Genomic DNA, 16,340 nt, shown 5'->3' with positions numbered 1-16,340 from the left:
AAAAATCTCCTAAGAATGGAAAATTTCAGCCCCTAAAATGTAAAGTTCTGATGTGTGGAAGTGGAAGGTTATGTGTAGAAATGGTAAGGGATTTGCAATCTTTACTTACATGGTTACTACCAGCATGACTGCTATTATTGCAGAGATTACAGAGAAACAGGATAATTATGATGGTTTAAACAATCCCATAATTCCTGTGAAATACCACTGCCAGGAGCTTAGGAGGCAGGAACCGAACTGTGCTGTTACTCTTAATTTTGTTCCTTTCCATTCCTAGTATGCTACTGCTAATTCACCAAAGGAGGTGCACAGGCCTGCTGCATTTTGGTAGGTAAACCATTGAGAACAGCAAAGCCCCTATAGTGGGGTGGGCAAACTTTTTGGCCTGAGGGCCACATCTGGGTGTGGAAATTACATGCAGGCAGGGGCGGCTCTAGAGCCCAGCGGGGCAAGCACCCGCCTGGGGCGGCCGTTTCCCAGGGGGGCGGCAGGCTGGGCCGGCGGACCTGCCGCAGTCATGCCTGCGGGAGGTCCACCGGAGCCCCGGGACGACCGGACCTGCCGCAGGCATGACTGCGGACGGTTCGCTAGTCCCGCGGCTCGGCTGGACCTCCCGCAGGCATGACTGCGGCAGCTCAACCGGACCCGCAGCTGTGGGAGGTCCAGCTGAGCCGCGCGACCAGCGGACCCTCTGCAGTCATGCCCGCGGGAGGTCCGCTGCTCCCGCGGCTCCGGGGCGCCTCCCGCGCATGACTGCTTGGGGCGGCCAAATTTGTAGAGCCGCCCCTGCATGCAGGGCCATGAATGTAGGGCTGGGGCAGGGGGTTGGGGTGTGGGAGGGAGTGCAGTGTGCAGGAAAGGGCTCAGGGCAAGGTGTTGAGGGGTGCGAGGTGTACGAGGGGGCTCTGGGTAGGAGTTTGGGGTGCAGAGGAGGATCAGGGCAGGAGGTTGGGGTGCAGGAGGGGTGTGACAGGGGACTCAGGGCAGGGGGTTGGGGTGCGAGGTGCAGGAGGGGTTCGGGGTGTGGGCTCTGGCCTGGAGCCACTACCTGGAATGGCTCTGGGGTGGCAGAGCCGCCGCACTGCTAAGGCAGATTCCTTGCCTCTCTGGCCCCGCACCACTCCCGGAAGCAGCCAGCACTATGACCCTGCGGCCTCAGGGGCCGGGGGGCAGAGGGCTCTGCCTGCTTCAGGTTTGGAATCCACAGGTGAAGGCAGCGCATGGAGCTCTCTGCCCCCCACCCCAGGGGCCGCAGGGACGTGGTGCTGGCCACTTCCAGGAGCAGTGTGGGGCCCACGGCGCCACAGGGGTGGCAATCCCACGGACCAGATCCAAAGCCCTGATGGGCCAGATCCAGCCCGCGGGCCATAGTTTGTCCATCCCTTCCCTACAGATTTCAGTAAGAATAGGATCAGGCTGCAAAATCTGCCCTTCACAGTTAATTATCATGAGGTCATAATATACCACTCTGTTGACTAAATATATTCATGACTGGATTCCCTATATAATTTTAATGCAAGACAGAGTCATGAGTTCAAATGCAATTTTGAACAGAAGTGAAATGTGCTTCATGGTGTCACTCTAGCTCCTAGTGGATTTTCTCTACCTTCTAAAAAGCACCATACAAATTGGTGTCATGGGAAGTCTCTAGACTTGTAGGATCTAATGAGGAGGGGGACTATGGATAAGGATAGAATTACATTGGTAGAGCTATTTAGGGAAGTCTGTTCAGCATACATGCAGCTCAGTTCTATCATAATCATAATGAACATTAAAATACTTGCCAGAGTCATTCCATCTTCCCTCCAAACGACCACTGACAGTTTCCATGGAGCTATTTTTTTCTTCCATGTGTAATATGCCCTTATATTTCAAGAAATACAAGGGTCTTGGTCCAACCCAGACCTTCACTGGTGACCTGTTTCTGCCTCCTCTTCAGGTTTCTGAGCACATTCTGTGTGGAGCAGAAAGATGGCATTTTAATAAGATCCATAGAGTGTTTTAGCTGCTGGAAAATGGCACAATCCATTTTCATCTGAGATCAGCAGAGTACATTGTGCTGATGTCAGAATGATTAAAAACAAACTTTGGCTTAGCAATTCAAATTATTGCCATCCTTCCCTATATCATAGGAGACATCCAGCACTTTCCTCGAAGGCTTTGTCTTCACTTCTAAAAAATGGGTGTGTTTTTAACTGTGGATAGCTAACGTGTGTTAGTGATTTAAGGCTGCAAAATCCTAATGGGAACATGGAGCTGTATTTTAATGGAAGATAATCTGGGCAGGATGTATCGTGTGGACCTTGCCTAACGACCACATAATAAAAAGTGCCTCGTCTCCACTGCAAACTTATAGTGAGATAATATTGCAAGATAGCTATCTCACTATCAAAAAGCTACCATAGCTAAAGTATATAAATGTATTGTGTAGTAACCTCCAAGTTAACCAGTGTAGCAGAAGCACAAGGGTTTTCATTTGTTTTCTTATTTGTGGATTTCTGTCATGCAGATTTTGTCCAAATTAAAGCAACTTATTGCTCACCCAACTGTTTTTGCAGAATAATAGTGGCAGATGGAGAGAACAAAATCTGGATTTCTTGCTTTCAAGGAATTGCCGCTGAAGCTAATGAGGTGCTGGTGACTTGTTCTGCAGTTTTAATTCAATCAGGTCTCAGTACAATGACTATGTTACGTCCTCTTTCTCTCGAGGATGGAGAGAATAGAATATGAAAGGAGTGAACCTGAGTCACTGTATTAGGTGCCACCAGTTCAGATGCATTGATGCAAAAATTATACACTGGGGGTGGGATGGGGGAAAGCAATGTTTATTGTCATTTTTTTCCATTGGACTAGACTGTACCACCATGATAGGTGCCTTAGAAGCATTCACTGAGGTTGAGACACTAAATCACAATATAAGAAGATGTTTTATTGAGATCAGATAAATATATGTTAGTATTTTTGTAACAAGACTGCCCCCTCAATGTCTAAGGGGCATTGACTGTATGCCTAGTCTCTGCACACTTCTCAACTGGAACAATTCATTTGTGAGAGTCAGTATTTTTCTAGCTGAGTACTATGGGCAGGTGTTATTTTCTCACTGGTGAAAATATTAAACTATTTCCATTCATTTCAACAGACATTTTGACATCTCTAGGATTTTATTGAGGGTTCTGCCGGAGGTGTCTGAGAAACGGGCCTTTACCTTCTCTAAGGATCAGACAAAATAAAAATCCTTCCTGTCAACTGTATTTGACATGGTAAATAACTAAGACAGATGGGTATGTTTAAAGCAAGTTTTCCTTCTCCATTCTGTCATTTTCTGACCTTTTGGAGGCCTGGAGCTTTATAATGGATGAAGCCTTCATGATTAATAAGCATTTACTCTGTTGTTTCCTAAAAAGCCATTCATTAGATTAACAAAACAACAGTTACGAGCTAATCAAGGTTCTCTCAGCTCAGCTCAAGGGAAGGGCATGTGCCCTTGTTAATGCCTCTAGGCAAAATGTTATTTAAACCCCAGTGTCAGAATTGGTCACAAAGAAAGACGTTGACCTATAATTGTGTCCAGTGATTTCAAAAGCTTGAGAGTTTACTACGGGCACGGGTGGGTAGATTTTCAAAAGTGTTCAATGCCCACAATTGGGGCCAGATTTTCTTAAGAGCTCAGCCCTCAACAGCTCTTATTGTTATGAATGGGAGCTGCTGGGAGCAGAGTACTTTTGAGAAAGATGCATTACTCTGTGTGCCAAGTCAGACACTGAAGATGATCTTTGGGGACCCAGGTCTAGATTCACAGAGGACTAGCTAGAGGTATTTCACTTTCCCAAATTTATAGAATAATTGACATTCCTATTTCTGATCAACTTAATTTAGGATTTTAACTTTAAGGGTTGGGGCAAGTGGTTCCCATAAAATAAAGCACTGACCAGAATTTGCATCCAAAATGACAAACCAAACCAAACCTTTATAATATTTTAAATATACATAATGCCTATGATCCTACAGCACTTAATTGTATATGATTCACTTCATCACTGAAATGTAGCCAGCTCTGTCTGGGGTGAAATTTGGCATGGACTGCACAGCAACACTACACCGGTTTTAAGAAAGAAAGATTCCATTGAAACTAAGGACAAAATTCTGGTAAAGAGAATTTGACCCCCAATTCAAATTTAGCCTGCGTACTCATATTCTTATTGAAAGTACCATAGTTAATTATTACAGGGGATCTGGGCTTTAATGTTACTTCATATGAAAGATGACACCTCCAGCACAGTCCCCTGTCAGCCCCTTGCTGGTATTTTTGTTCAATATGAACTACAAGAGAAGGGCATCATCTATCGAGTTATGAAAATGACTTCCTGCAGCAAGAATCATGAATCTTCACTGGAAGTCTTCCATCTACGTCCATGGTCTTATTATTGTTCTTCATTATTGGGATTTTCCTTTTTAAAGGATCTGTCCCGTTACGCCTCTCTTAAAATCTTCATCAGTATGGATTAAATTTCATAACTCCACCTTTTCCTTTTGTATTTTCTTTCATTTCCAAGAGGGTTAAGTTTGTACTCCTGTTTGAAGGGTGACTGACTTTTAAAATCTTTGAATTCTCTTCATACACAGCTTGCAGCACTACAGAAAGAATTGTTGATGGATTCTTTTCATTGTGCTGGTTTGTATCTGCAAACTTGCCATGAATAAATCTGGTCAGCCTCCTGACAGCAAACTCTAGCTGCAGTGCTTTTCCTTAATCCCAATGACAAAGTGTTAAGGAAGGAGGCATTACAAATCCAAATCATAGTTCATATGTTTTGTAGTCTCCAAGGCTAGCAAGATATGGTGAAGATAATTTCATTGCTCTCCCTGACAATTATTGCAGTAAGACCAAAAGGGGAGGGGCAGCTCTAGCTTTTTTGCCACCCCAAGCACGGCAGCAGGCAGGCTGCCTTTGGTGGCTTGCCTGCGGGAGGTCTGCCGGTCCCACGCCTTCAGCATACCCGCCGCCGAATTGCCACCAAAGCCACAGGACCGGCGGACCTCCCGTAGGCAAGCCGCCGAAGGCTGCCTGACTGCCGCCCTCGCAGGGACCGGCAGGGCGCCCTCCCGCGGCTTGCCACCCCAGGCACGTGGTTGGAGCGCTGGTGCCTGGAGCCGCTGTGCAAAAGAGATCACTCTCTAATAGACTTTGGATGATTTCAGTCCATCCAGAGTCTGTTCTTTACTCCCAATTTTGTTAATTAAAGTTGTCCCTCAGTAGCTACAGCAGAGTGTTTAGAATTATGAGCTATTAAGATGGTAGATTCCCTCCACCCCCAATGTATGGGGGAAGAACAGGGAACTGACATTAAAGAACAGATTCAGTCATTTGTGAATGCATAATATTATACAACTGCCTCCAAGTAAATTCAAGGATTTACTTTTAAACCAAGCTCTCTGGCCTGCAATAAAATCCTTGGGGGTGGGGGGAGCTGTGCCTCCTGAAGAAACAAAATGTCTTCAGTGATGATAAATAGATTCACTAAAAAGCAAACTCATATATAAAAAGAACCCTCCTGCTCTGGCCATAGAAGTAGTAAAATGGGCCATGGAGTATAATCCCCATACATATGTCGACAATGAAAATGCTTGCATTAGTACATCATAATCATAAATATTCTAACTCCAAAGCCAACCCTGGATGCAGATTCCATTTTCCCCTTTGTATGCTTGCCACTTTGAAATGGTTCAGAAGTTTTATTTTCCCTCCCTCACCCCCTTCCAGCCAAATCCCTGAACACAAGCAAATGACATTTGAAAACCTCCACTTTTCTGTGATTTCTTTCTAAAGAAAATGGAGCATGTTTTCCACTGCGTGCCAGATGGTGTTTGTGAAGACTGGACACGCAGAAGGTTCCTAATTAAAGCACTAAATTTGGGGATAAAAACCGTCAGTCACAGATTTTTTGATACCCTGATAGTGAACATGCAGGCAGCCTGCAAAACAGTCTTTTCAAGTGCCCCCCTCTCATTGATCCTTGGGGAACATATAATGGCAAGCAGCAGTTAATTTAAAGCTAATTGAGAAATCTCTGTCCTTTCTTCACACAATAAAACAAGGTGTCAGGCCTCAGCTGGCATTTGCACCTCGACAGGAAGAAAATGGCTGAAATCAGACTGGAAAAGCTGCCACCTCATTTTCACTTCACACAAAGAAAGCTTCCTATGTTTATTGTTTCAACAGCACCTCAGCCCATAAATAAGAACTGACAAGAGGACTGACTGCAGCTAGGGATGAATCCTGGCAGTAAATACAGACTGCTGCTTTAACAATAATACCTCACAGAAGCAACCCGACAAAAAGTCATGGCATTCTAAACCAGTAACCCACTGAGGCAGCATAGTACCAGACCCTATATCCCCACAGGTGAAGGAACAACCAAAGCCCCAGGTAGCCCATTCTCATGAGAAACTGGCCACCAGGCAGATGCAATCCCTTCACCCACTGAAAACAGTTGCATCTTATCCAACCAGTGCTGCTCCCTGAAGCCTTCCCTAGCATATGTGGGGCGAAGAGCTATACAACCCAGATAATCTTCTGAATTCCCCTTTAGCAGCAACGATTGCTGTTCCAACTATAAGGTAAATACAGCAAACACTTGCTGTGACAAGGCAATGGAGGAGGAGGAGGAGTGATGAACATATCAACAAATAGCATTATGTCCTGGGAAAAATATACTTCAACAATCCACGTAGCACGCAGAGGGAAAAACAACCTGAAACTGACCTAAGGTATGTTCTTGCTCCAGGTGGGCCAAAGGTGAGAATACCATAGATGCATCAAAGTAGAAGAGGATTTCCCCTGGAAGTACAGTAACAGCAGTCCCTTTAGGGGTCAAGTGGTTGCCAAGCAGTGGACACTTGCCAGTCATGGTTCACAACTGTTGATCTGCTTAATCACAGAGCTAGTAACTGATTGCTGGCTATGGTTCCTGACTGGGACTGGTGACTTCTGAGCAAGGTCCTGGGGCACTGAGTGAACTAGCCCCATTATGGAACCAAACACTCTTAAGCTCCAAGGGTTCCTCACTCCCCAGCGAGCCTCCCAGAGTCTTCGCCACTGTTAAGCCTGTTTCCACATATTCCCCATCCCGGCTTGGCCTTCCTGCAGACCTTCTAAATTCTGCATGACTTGCTGTGGACCTTAGTTAAACTTATGGCTGATGACGACGACTTTAAAAACTCTCCATTGACTCAGAAGACCTGCTGCCCATGTAGTCCCTCTTAGTCAATGGAACTGCTCCAGTTTACACCAACAGAGGATCTGGCCATAGAAGTTCCCCATGAAAGCACAGCTGGGACAGGGCACAGGATTCAAGGAGGCAGGAGAGGATTACTAGAGAAGGGCTGCAGAATTCATTAGCCTTGAAGAGTTTATGAATTCCACAAACACTCTGAGCTGTGAGGAACAGACCATTTAAAGTTAGTCAGACTTCTAGAAGACAACCTTCCAATGCCCTGTAGAGCCCCCAGTGTTCCTTGGGAACCTGATGGATCATTTCAATGTCTTTGATTTGCAGCTGAATAGCTTTCCATTTATGCCTTTCCCCATTTTAGAAATGGCCCCATGCACCAGACCTCGCCACTATATTTAGAACAAACTTCATGTCAAGTTTTTAGGACAAACCATTAAAAAAAAAAAAGATGTAGCAAAACCAAAAAAACCACAAAGGAATTTTTGAGTGATGATTAATATCTATCTGTTGTCTATGAAGCAGCATGAACCTTTCTTGTCTAGGAACAGATGGCAAATTGGAACCAAGTATCAACCTTAACTATGGAACAGACACTACTGCCGAGTAATGTACGGTTTTGATCTATTGTTACTGTTGCTTAGTCCAGCAGGGAAGCTAGTGAACTATCAATATTTCTGCTGGTTTTACCAATAGTGAGAGGTTTTTTCCACACAACCCTAAAGACAACAAAAAAGGATCCAAATTATGGGCCAGCATCTTGGCTGGTGTAAAATCAATGTAAACTATTCAAGTCATTAGAACTAGGACTTTAACTGTTATATCAGCTAGTTAACTGGCCCTCAGACTCAACACCCCCTTATTCCAAATGATGATTCTGGATATTGACACAATTTTGCAAGCTGCAAGGAATAATGTAATAAAGAAATCAATTCTCTTATTTTTCTTTCCAGGTGGATATGTTGGTAAATATTACAGAGGTGCAGGAGTAATGGTGATCTATAACTACATATTATTTCAACTTCTATATTCCTACACAAACATACCTGAAAAATAGGCTTTAGCAATTCATAACCTTTGGGAAATCGACTGAGGGATAGGAGCAGTTAATTTTTTAAGGGACAGTCTGTAAATCCCTTGATCATTATAAAAGGGATTTCCAAAGTTGCAGAATTAGCTGAAGTCCTCCTGTAGCAGAGGAAAGGGAAGTAGCCACAAAAGCAATATCACTGAAATGTAGAACAAGCCTGTCTCACCAGAGAGCTGTGGAAATGAACAGTAACCTATTCTGCAGTGTGCAGAAATTGTGAGATTAGCTCATCTGAACAGGAAGATTTAATTACAAGACATATCCAAGCCAAACTGAAAAGTAAGTATTTATTCTACTTTTGAAGAGCCTGGGAAAGAGAATCACTTGGGGAAGATGGGAATGAAGGCTGTCACCAGCACATCCAAGCTGAGAATAGTGGGGGTTGTCAGTCATCTGCTGTGTCTGGCACTGATTGCACCGGGGGGAAGGTTAGAACTGAGCAGAGGAGGTTTTGGGGTGGATAGAGACAGCTGGGGTGAAGGAGATTGAAAATTCAGCTAGAAATAGATCCATCAGTGTCACTGTGGGTCTCTTCCAACTCCCCTGAGGCCAGTGGAAAGACTCCCATTTGATTTCAGTGGGAGCTGGCTCAGGCCCCAGCTGAGCAAACAGCAGGGAGCATCAGGAACATCACTTTGCGCTAAAAAGACAAATTACTAAGGGTCACATTCTGTTCTCAGCTACACCAGTGCAAGACCATTGGCTTCAGCGTAGTCAAGGGCAACATTTTGCCAATACCATACAATTATATGTGTGAGCTGAGCATTCTGAAAGCATGAAAGGTTAGCTGCCAATTCCGCCTAGTTTATTAGAAGCGGAAGGTCGTGCACTATGTCAATCAAAGGGAATTTTCCTTAGATTTACAATAATGCCCCTATTTTAACCTATGGCTTCAGTGTACCAGTGATCTCCATACATGCCATATGCTGGGAAAACAAGTATTATTTTGAGTAGCTATGCTAGTATTTGATTAATTTACAATACCCCATGCAGCAGAGCTCATCAATTTCAATAGGCTCAATTGTGCCTTTAAGGGACTGGCACATACTGGGAGTGGGTGCCAAACCACACTGACCTGTAAGAGCTCTGTGCAGGCATTTGAACACAGAAGCACAATGCTTCTTCAGAATTCCCAGGAATTCAGGAAGAGCATGTCCACTCCAATACATTGAGGCAGTGCATTCAGCATACAGTCCTCTGTAGCTAGCCAGCTTTGCTGGTTGATGGGGAAGTTGGGTGGGCTCATGATCTCTTCTCCTCCCTGCCACTTTGGGTGTGACTTGCACCACCAGAGATGTTAGCAGCACCTGAGCTCAGGGGAGATCAAGGATGGCTATTATTGCCAGATCCTGTGCAGGAAACACAAGGTGGGGAGGCTGTTTGCATACTCATATAGGGGCCAGTCACAATCTGATTCTAAACTCGTATTTATTTACATTGGTTAATTCTTCAGGTGGGCGCTGTAACTCAGAAACAACAGAACTAGATATTAGCGGTGGGAGAAACTGGTAAGAGAAAACAAACCAGCTCATAATCAAAATTGGGATTTTTGGGGGGTGAGAAGTTGTTACTTGTTTCACAAAACAAAATCATATCTATTGTTTGAGCAGTGAATATCTTACTATTCATAAATAATAGTGGCACATAGAAACATGACATCCGGGACTGAAGAGCTATGGGGAATGAGGTACTGTACTTTGGACTGATTATTGAAAACATTTAAAGGAATGAACATTTGATCTTTGGGAGATTTTCAGTGAGCTGGATTTTTGTTTTGAATATTTTGCAAATTACAATTTCCCAAGAAGCAGAGTATTTGAGAACAAGAGGAGATACCAAAAATCTTGGTTTCCCCAATACATTGAATGATGTCCCTCAAGGAGGAGTTTGATTTCCATTCTGCTATGTTATTTATCTGTTATTGCTTTCTGTCCAACCCATTCCTGTTACTGCAGGATGGGTCACATTTTATCTTATTGCATGACTGTGAGAGCTCACCTTAAATGGTGACCAGTGCAAGATGTAAAGAGAGAGAGAGGGAGAGAGAGAGAAAGAAAATGAGGTAAGGAAGAATACATAATACATATAAAAAATACTAGACCTTTTTGAAAACAACTCAGAGGCAGCTGGAGGGGCTCATGCTGGTGATCAGCAATGTGAGCGGATGGGACCCATGTGTCAAGCAGAGGAAGTGTGAGATGGGAATAAAATTACAGTGTCATTCTCTGAAAAGTAGCAGGCACATGTGGGATAGAAGCAGAATTTATCTCTGTCCTAGGCATGGACTGTCCACAGGGAATCAGGAAATGCTGCTCCTACCCTGCAAGTCCCAGCTACTATATTTGTGGCTGGCATTGTGCCCATGGCCAAGCTGTGATTTTGCACAGATGCAGGAGGTACATGCAGGCAGCAGGCTGTGCTGGGCATTTTAATACCCACCAATCTCCAATTGAAAAGGCATGTTTTGGTGCTCAATTCATCCTCTCTCTTCTTTCCTTTCTTTTTCATTCTGTTTGACACAGTCACCTCCAGCCTCAGGCTCATCTCACACACATTAAACAAAATCCTGCTCCAAATGAGTTCAGTGTCAGCAGCTCTTCTGGCTCACACACTTGAAAACGTTTGAATTTTCTGGCAACTTGTATGTGCAGTTTTATGTGGCTATATATATGACAGGATAGAAGTTCTTTCTTTGTAGAACGGCTGCATTAAAGATTTACGGCAGATGAATAATAGAAACAGTACAGACAGTACTGTGTAGATTTCATTTCTTATAAAATTAACATGAATATTTCCAGGAACTCAGACATATATACAAGCTATCTATCTATGGATGTGCTAGTAAAATGGTTTTGACAAAGACCATTATAATCCTGCAAAACATACATATAGCTTTATTTTTCTGTAAAATTTTCCCCAACAGCATAGAATGCCTCCTTTCTTCTACTCATGTAGGTTTCACAACTTTATCTTTCTGATAGACAAACCTTGGCTCCTACATCAGATATTGTGCCACTTCCATCAGCAGTTGACAAGTAAAATAAGTACGAATACTAATCAAATACAATACAAAATCATCATCAATGCAAAATGAACTCTTCCACCCAAAAATCAAATGAAATAAAATGAATTGTGACAATCATTAAAATAGAGAGTCCTATAGAAGGGCTAACATTAATGTACAACCTGGAATGAGAGATTTCAGAAGATTTTTGAAAATGGCTGAGGTAAATGTCTGGAGGGAGAGAGGTTCACATGTTGGGGGTCATCGCAGCAAGGCTACACAAGACAGGATGGAGTAATCTTATAAAATGCGGCTGTTGTCAGAGTTAAGTTCCCTTCTACAAACATATCTGTTCCTCATACAGTATATGGCAATGTCTGGATAAGGATCTAGATTAGGTACAGGCTAGAGTTCAGGTCTGAGACCAAACTGGGACTGGCATTCTGGTGTGCCAAAATCTCAGGCTTGTCAGATTTCATCCCAAAATAGCAGAAATCCCATGAGAATAATTGATCTTGCAATAACTCTGCCATCTTGAATAATGGACCTCTCCTCCATTTTGAGCTGCATCTGAATGAGAGCCACAAAATAGAGACAACGGAAGCCACAAAATCTGGTGGTGGGTCAGAAATTCCCCAGAGATATTATTTTGAGAGAGCAGAATGGGAAGAGAAGAAATATTTTGAATCTGGAGTTTTGTTTTAGCTCATTATCAAAAAAGTCGACAGCTATGAAGTTCAGAACCACATTTGGAGTTCCCCAAAATTAAGTGCATTCACGATAGTGTAGATCCAGGGTTATAGTTCAGGAAGGTCCCACTTTATGGGGGAAAAGAGTTACAGAAAAAAGGGATGGGGCGTAATACTACAAAAAAGTAATATATGTGTGTGTCTGAGCTCATATGTGTGAGAACATACACGGACCCCCCCCAAATAGACAAAAATATATGCATTCATAATACTACTTATACTACAGCACATTATTTTCTGTCATAATGTAGTCAGATGAGTATACCCATTTCTAGCATGTGTGATAACACTATCCTTCTTGTCTTGAGCAAATTGTTCTAAATTTAACTTTCAGGAATATGTATGCAACCATAAATTAAACCATGATGATCTTTGATGCTGCTACTAAGAGATTATCATGGAGGGCCCCCAGCACTACTGGCAAGCTTCCGAGTGGTTTTGAGAATATAAATTGCTGGCTATATCAGAGTGTACATTATTTCTTTTACAAAAAACCCATCTCTTTTAGGCTCTCTTTTGATTTAGGAAGAAGAGCAAACTTGAACGCTACCAAAACAATTAGTTTAACTAAAAGCCTTACGTCTCAATAACAATTTAGTTCCTTGATGCCACTGAAATAATAGTTCCAAGATGATGTTGAAAAATTAATTATCTTCCCTGCAAGATGCCTTTAATGTTTGGGCTTGATGGCTGTCATGTTGATTGGCTATTGAGCTCTTTATTGTGCCTGTTTGGCTAGGTGTCCGTCTGGCTCCATTGCCCTGGGCTAGCTGCCAATCTCAGAGACAATGTGCTTTAGAAAAGGTCAAAATTACCAAAGGTTGATTGAGGGCACACAGCTGAACTGAGAGAGGCACTGACTAGAAGGAGAATAAATGTTATCTGAATTTCCTTCCACCGGACAGATATCCAGTGAATGATGAAAAAATACATGAGGCAGTTGACCCATTCCTACCCATTTTAGGGATTATCACCAAAAACTCATGGCTCGCAGCAAAAAGGTCAAATGTTTGCTAGAAGAGAATAAAACTGAAAGTGGCTGCAGCAAGTCACTAGCCCAAGCCTACCGTCCATGGCACTTCTCTCTGAGAACCCATCTTACTGTCCCTAGCCCCGTTCTCTACTGTCTGAGCTCATTGGCACCTTTTGCAGCTTTCTGGAGGCTCAGCTCCCATTCCCCATGAACCTTTCCACAATCCCAGCTCCTCGGCCCTGTGCAGTTTTTGTCAGGTCCAGCTTGCCATGCCCTCATGTAATTCTCAGCCAGGCAAACCCTCGGGTCCCCTGTCAGGGGCGGCTCCTGGCACCAGTGCTCCAAGCACATGCTTGGGGCAGCAAGCCGCAGGGGGGCCCTCTGCCGGTCGCTGCTAGGGCAGCAGGCAGGGTGCCTTCGGCGGCTTGCCTGCGGAGGGTCCGCTGGTCCCGTGGCTTCGGCGGAAGAAGCCGCGAGAGCAGCGGACCCTCCGTGCTTGGGGCAGCAAAATGTCTAGAGCCGCCCCTGTCCCCTGTTCTCCATGAGAAGCATTTCTGAATGCCTTGGAATATTCTCCATCGTTCAGATGTGTTTTCTTCTGAGCAGCTTTCCACAGTGCAGACGATCCATTATATTCTGCTATTTACAGCTCCTTTGAAGTCTACTGCGTGCTCTGTTTAGAAAATAGCAATACTATGCATTTATATAGCACCTTCCATCAGAGGCTTTCAAAGGTGGGAAAGGAGTAGCATCCCCTTTTATGAATGGCAAAAATGAGGCAAGAGAAGTTAAGGCTTAATTTTTGGGACACGGTCTCTCATTGTGGGTGCTTTTGTTTTTGGATGCCCAATGGGAGACACCTCATGCCTGATTTTGAAGAGGTACTGAACAAAGTCCAGGGGAGCTGCAGGGGAGCTGCAGGTGAAGTCCAGTGCCTGTGAAATTCAAGCGCTGAAATTGGGCATGCAAACACTGAAGCACCCAAACTCAGAGGTCCTTAATTAAAATGTGGGCCTAAGAAACCTGGCCAAGATCTTACAATACTTGGTAAAGCTGGTGAGCAGAACCTCTCTGCCAAGTCCCACTCCCCTGCTCTAGCTACTAAATAATGCTGCCTTTGAGCACTTTATTGGATTGCAATTACTTCACTTACCTGTGGGTATTTCTATCTGTTTATAATCTTGAACATCAACCCAAACCATTCTACAACAAACAGTAAAGCATTATGTCATGACAAAGCACATAGGGAAACTTTGGCTCCCAGGACCATACTTTACTGAAAACGTGTGTTCAATTTAAAAACACCCTGTGCTTACATTTTACCTTCATATTTAATCAGATGTGGTCTCCAGAGGAACTTTCATACTCCTCCTTACAAATGACTGAATTCTATCCACAGAAAGATTTCAGCGGCATGTTCAATAGTCAGATCATTTCACAGATAATTCCTTTGACCTTTTAGGCTGGTTAAAAGAGGGGAAAATGTTGACTTCATTGTGTATTCACTCAGCCCTCTGATTTTCCATTACCAGCATGGGTTGGTTTTTTTACTCTGTCGGACCCCTTATGAATAAGCAGAAGACCACAGTTAACTTAAAAGAGAAGTTAAAGCAGATGTCTGCTTAATTATACAGTCAGCAGGACAAAGGTTAATTATAAAAGACCTAGCCGAGCTATGGTTCAGACTGGCCAGAAGGATCCCTGGTAAATCTGTGGATAATCTCGTCATTTCAAGTTTCAAAGCAATTTGTGGTAGAACAACACTGTGAGCTGATTCCCAATTAGGAGTGACTCTGTTCAGTTATACCACACACAGTTGTTATTAGATATTTTTCATGGTTCTAAATATTTGATTCTGTCACTTGGACTCTTTTTCACGTGAAGTCTTTAAATCAAGATTGGCCGTCTTTCTGAAAGAGATGCTCTAGCTCAGCCAGGAGTTATAGTTTTGATGCAAGAATAACATGGTGAAATTCTGTGGTCTGTGTTAAGCAGGAGGTCAGACTAGATGACCGTAATGACCCTTTCTAGCCTTAATATCTTTTAACCTATTTGTGAAAGACTGTGATAGTTAAAATAATCATGACATTAGGCATTGCTAGAGCAGACTTTGAATGCCATTGTCAAGACAAAATAGAATTAGCAATACTTCCTCAAAACACAGCTCTGCATCTATCACAGACAAATTTATATTTACCATAGTATCTCTGACACAGCCTCAAAGATATTTAGGCACCTAAATACCTTTGAGGATCTGGGCCTATGTGACTGGCCCAAGGTCATACAGGAAACCTAGAGCACCATGGGGAACTGAACTGAGATCACCCAGGTCCCAGTCTAGCTGCCTAACCATTGGGACACATTTCCACTGTAGCTATATGGGCACCTAAGATGAGTCTGAGAACTGTACTTCACCCAGTTTTGGCCTTTGTGTGCTGAATTGCTGCTGCTGGGGCAGATCCTCAGCCCCACTAATGCTGCTATATGCTGTTCTTGTGGTGCAAAACAGCCTTAAACCCACTTTAAAGGATATCCCCCAGTGTAGAGAGACCTCCATTAGCATACAGCTTTAGGCTCCTAAGCCATACCATGACCATTCACAGGGGATATAGCTGAGGTGTCAACAGCACCTTAAAACTGCTTTACATTAAGCTGGGGATTGACCCAGTGCATGGTGCCACCAGGATCAGGTAAAAGCAAAAGATTACATAAATTTATCTTTCCACATCCCTCCCACTCCTCAGATTGTGTTAGGAACTAAAAGGCTGGATCCAGGATCTGACCCAGTGACTTTAGCCCAGGGGTTCTCAAACTCCATTGTGCCATGACCCCTTCTGACAACAAAAATTACTATGAGATCCCAGGAGGGGGGACTGAAATCTGAGCCCACCCAAGCCCCGCTGCCCTGGGGGACAAAACTGAACCCTGAAGGCTTCATCCCTGGGAAGGGGGACTGTAACCTGAGGCCCAGGGCTGAAGCTGAAGCCTGAGCCCTGCCACTCAGGGCCGAAGCCCAAGTGTGGCAGGGCTCAGGCTTCGGCCCTGGGTGGTGGGACTCAGTCTTCAGCTTCAGCTCCAGGCCCCAGCAAGTCTAACACCAGCCATGGCAACCCCATTAAAATGGGGTTGCAACTCACTTTGGGGTCCCGACCCACAGTTTGAGAACCACTTCTTTAGACTCATTTGACCATCTCCTATCTTTGATTCAAGGCTGAATGTGATAGTATCTCGTACTTTATGATTGTTTCACACACTCACTGAGCTCTTACAGGAACTGCAGCTTTCTTAATGGCAC

General features: G+C 43.9%; 1 long non-coding RNA gene across 1 annotated transcript in view; it reads right to left on the bottom strand.

The window, feature by feature from the left end:
• Window positions 1–1,790: 1,790 nt before the first annotated feature.
• LOC120407499 overlaps window positions 1,791–16,340 on the bottom strand; it is a 45,085-nt gene continuing 30,535 nt past the window's right edge. The window contains exon 5 of the long non-coding RNA XR_005600059.1: window positions 1,791–1,954. This is a non-coding gene — a long non-coding RNA (uncharacterized LOC120407499). The remainder of the gene's footprint in view (window positions 1,955–16,340) is intronic.

This window comes from Mauremys reevesii, linkage group 6 (assembly GCF_016161935.1).
Source record: "Mauremys reevesii isolate NIE-2019 linkage group 6, ASM1616193v1, whole genome shotgun sequence".
Lineage (NCBI taxonomy): Eukaryota > Metazoa > Chordata > Testudines > Geoemydidae > Mauremys > Mauremys reevesii.
The sequence above is the reverse complement of the archived record's forward strand: the minus strand, read 5'-3'. Positions and strand labels throughout refer to the sequence as shown.